Source organism: Rhipicephalus sanguineus, chromosome 1 (assembly GCF_013339695.2).
Source record: "Rhipicephalus sanguineus isolate Rsan-2018 chromosome 1, BIME_Rsan_1.4, whole genome shotgun sequence".
NCBI lineage: Eukaryota > Metazoa > Arthropoda > Arachnida > Ixodida > Ixodidae > Rhipicephalus > Rhipicephalus sanguineus.
This window is the reverse complement of record NC_051176.1, coordinates 200338093-200342462: the sequence shown is the minus strand read 5'-3', so window position 1 is coordinate 200342462 and position 4370 is coordinate 200338093. Positions and strand designations below refer to the sequence as shown.

At 50.4% G+C, this 4370-nt stretch overlaps 1 non-coding gene across 1 annotated transcript; it reads left to right on the top strand.

The window, feature by feature from the left end:
• The first annotated feature begins 3176 nt into the window (after positions 1 to 3176).
• Trnas-gcu (transfer RNA serine (anticodon GCU)) lies at positions 3177 to 3249 on the top strand. The gene has a single exon. It is a non-coding gene; the product is annotated as a tRNA-Ser (tRNA).
• The last annotated feature ends 1121 nt before the right edge of the window (positions 3250 to 4370 follow it).

Genomic DNA, 4370 nt, shown 5'->3' with positions numbered 1-4370 from the left:
GACGCCGTAGTGGAGGGCTCCGGAAATTTCGACCACCTGGGGTTCTTTAACGTGCACCTAAATCTAAGTACACGGGCCTCAAACATTTTCGCCTCCATCGAAAATGCAGCCGCCGCAGCCGGGATTCGATCCCGCGACCTTCGGGTCAGCAGTCGAGCGCCATAACCACTAGACCACCGTGGCGGGGCATGACACGCATGTCATGTACGGCATGACTTACGTATCAGGATCATGGTGCGCTGGCGGCCGTTTCGCTAGCTTCACCTACCCCGAAATTGGTGCTGCGCGGCGTTACTGTGTAAAGGACATAACACGAATTAACGTGAAGATCATGACACACATGTCATGTACAGCATGACTTCCCTGCCACGCTCATGGTGCGCTGGTGGCCGTTTCGCTAGCTTGATCTATCCTGAAATTGGTATTGCGCGACGTTACTGTGTAAAGAACATAAATAACATTAGTGGCACGCATTTTCCTCAGTGACAGACAAGACGATGTATGCAGCTCTTTGCTGGCTGCTTCGCATTACATCGATTCCCACAATGCGTGGGATCTGGCGGCTTTTTTTTTCGTTTTTGGTTTTCGTTCCGTTCCGACACACTGCCCGCGACTTTCAGATCAGGTGTCGAGCGCGATAACTGCGCGACCACCGCGGCGGTTTAATGTTTTTCCTTGTAAATTTATTCTGTAGTTTTGTACGTTAATTTTCTTTATAGCGATTACCAAGGCGAAGTTCGAACGCAAGCGAGAGTTGCGTGGTCAAGGAACACGCGCATAACCCCGGCTAGAGAGAGCGAGGGTTACGTGGCGTCGCGGCCAATGGGAATTCTGGGCCGTTTTGCGGGGACGGACGTGGGCTTTTTCGCTCAATGAGGCATTTTAAGCTTTCGTTGAAAAAAAAAAAAAGAACGTATTGCGAAGAACACGGCTAATGGCAATCCAAGACGATAGAACAAAACGCGAACTCTTCGTCGTTATTTAGCAGCCTGTGTAGCTTCGATGCAAAAAGCAACACTGAAATAGACAAAAAACCGGGCGACAAGATGCTGCCCAAGTTCTTTGCTCATCTGGGTCTTTATTTTGTAGCGATGTGTTATGATTGATTCTATGCTTATCCTATCAACTGCTCACGGCCGGCTGATCACCTTGATAACGTGGGAGGATCGTCGCTCTGAACGCTGGCCAAGCGTGAAAACCTAAAAAGGCGTCAGAATTGGAAAATCGCTACAAAATACTGGCGCTGCACTTGCTCTCTGCGTGCAAAAGCAAAGCCTCAAAATAAACGGAGCATATTGTATGTGATAAGCAGCTCTCGAAGGCTCCCAGAATCCCGAACATGTGTATGGCATGCCGCTGACTCGAATGCCGGCTTTTGTAAACGCATCGCAATGTCACAGCGCCGACACGAATGTGTCAGAGTGGTTGTAGTGAGACGGAAGATCCTGCCAAACAGGATCACAAACAGTTCCGGTGACACCGTCTGGAGAGGAATCTCTGGTTTGTGAAGGTGCGTGTTTTCCTCGTTCCTCGATTTGGCTCGTTGTGCCAGCACGCGCAGGGGGCAGATTCAAACTACACGTGCACGTGGTGTCTCGCTCTTTGGTCGCCGGGTCGCCTGCCTGCACGAAGCATATCTCGCTTGCCTGCCCTCGGCTTAAAAATGGCAACTGCTTTCAAATGATGTCGTTTAGCTGTTTGTTCTTCGCCGCTTATAAACGCACGACGCAAATGGGCAGCCACCTACGGAGCACACCAGTGGCTTCCGAACGAATTGAAGAGCCGGGGCGAAAGGTCAGGGTTTCGGCCGGTGACGTTTTCCGGGTGGCGGCATCACTCGCCTCCAGCCTCCGCGCGGCGAAACACAAAAGAAAAGGGAAACGGAATGACGACGACCGGCGTGCCAGGATGTTTGACAGAAGTGCAAACGTTCCAAGACCTCCGCCGAGATGCGCCGATGAAGCATGACGAAAGGGTAGTGCTCGGAATAGGTGTCTGAGTGGCCTCTGTCACGGGCTTGCGCGCCCTGCTTCGGGCGCTGCCCTGCCGCTGTAATTCGACGATGCAAGCACCGCGGTCGCACCACACTACTCTGGGAGAGAAGTGACTGAGGCTTTGTTGTACAAAGCGCACGGTACGAAACGACGTGTATGAACGTGGGACGCATGCAGCTGCCTGCGGTCTGTGACGCCTGAACAGTCGGACTACGTACCAATCAATGGCAGCATTCCCTTTTGACTAAGGGCACAATTGCAATTATTTTACGAGAAGTCTTATATACTCTGTGTCACAGTCTCCCCAGTGCAACCCATGCATAACTGGAACTCGCCATGGATATGATGCCACACAGAACTAACGCTTTAGCAGACACCTGTACCCGTTAACATTTGTATAAGAAAGGTGGAGCACAAAGGCACTAGGCCTACACTACATTACCAGTTGACAGCGTAAGTCTGAATTAGATGGTTGTAATGCAATTTCTTTCCACTGGACTTTTTCCTAGCGTTCATCACTGACGTAAATATTGAAGGTCCTTTTTTTATGCATGATCGAAAACAAACTTCAAATAATTGGTCAGAGAACACACAATGACCGTTATGTTCGTGCTTTTCGGTAACGTGATCGAAGTATTTTGGAAGATGTGCTCTTGCAACATTTTAACTGCATGGGAACCAAAGACCCGCCGCGGTGGTTGTTGCTCGACTTCTGACCCGAAGGGTGCGGGAGCGAGTACCGGCTGCGGCAACCGCCTTTCGATAAAGGCGAAATGCTAGAGGCCCGTGTGCTTAGACTTCGGTGCACTTTGAAGAACCCCAGGTGGTCACAATTTCTGGAGCCCTCTACTATACGGCGCCTCTGATAATCATATCGTGGTTTTGGGACGTAAAACCGCAAAAATTATATGACGACGAAAGAAACTGCGATAGCGTGGACAACCATGCGCGGACAACCATGCGCGGACGTCACTTATACGTGCATGATATTCGTATCTTCACTTAACCAACGCCCATAAGCACCGGCTGCATAATATATAAGCAAATTTTGATTCTCACCAATTATCCTTTTCTTGCCAACTGCTACGGCATCCACTCGATTGTTGCAGAAACCACAACGCTGGATGAACGAAAAAAGCAAGCATAAAACAAGCACACATCGTATCATAGAGACCCTACCCCGCCGCGGTGGTCTAGTGGTTATGGCGCTCGACTGCTGACTCGAAGGTCGCGGGATCGAATCCCGGCCGCGGCGGCTGCATTTTCGATGGAGGCGAAAATGTTTGAGGCCCGTGTACCCAGATTTAGGTGCACGTTAAAGAACCCCAGGTGCTCGAAATTTCCGGAGCCATCCACTACAGCGTCTCTCATAATCATATTGTGGTTTTGGGACGTTAAACCCCATATATTATCATTATTATTATCATAGAGATCCTACACAAATGACTGTGCTGTCAGCCAGTCTTATGCACTATCGGTCAAGTACTTGTTGAGGCACAGACACCCACCTCCCCCCACCTTCCTGTGCCATCGGCAGACGTGGTCAGGGTCCAAGAATTTTCTGTTGACAATATGTTCTACTAGAGCCCAGTATGAAAGAGAGAAAGAAGGGGGTAAAGGTAGCCAATGAACATTGAGTTAATTGTTTTAGTCAACTTGAACGCGATATGACGTACGTGACTACTTTCGTAAGTGCGTGCGGGATTGCTTTGTAGTTGTCGCACTTTTGTTGCTACATAGGAATGTAATCAGGCGATCTCATCGCAGGGTTGGCGAAAGCGGTTACATGCCTCTAGGGGCCTGTAAGAGTATTTTTTAAATATATAAATAACTAAATTTCAGCGGATGCTGGGTCATTGCATCATTAGCGGCCACAAAAAAAAAAAATGTCCAGGTTTTCGCAGGCATGGTAGCAAATAACCTGCCTTGCATGCGCGAGGGGCCTCTCGTTCATATGTTTCCAAAAAATTATAACGGTTTCACAGCTACGAATTCATCTTCACTTTCTTTTTCCCTTCAACACAAACCGTCTTTGCTCAGTATACAGCGGGAGCTCTTTTTTCCTCCGCTGCGCAAACAAATGGCGCGGTATAAATCGCCGTGAACACGTTTGTCACGCTCCACGACCGATATTGCCGCGTCCGCGACGAGGTGGGAGGGCTGCACGCGGGTCCACGCCCTGCGACATGCGCGCCGCTTCGGCCGCAGGCGAAGTTGCCGCGGGCTAGTAACGATCACGAAGCGCCATAGCCTCAGGCCGAACCGCGTTTGCACTGCAGGCTGCGCGTCCCGGACCACTTCCGGGGTCAGGTCGACAGTTTTGCAGCTACGGCCGGGCACGACTAGCTGCGTCGAGCGCGCTGCCGAGAAGTCCGT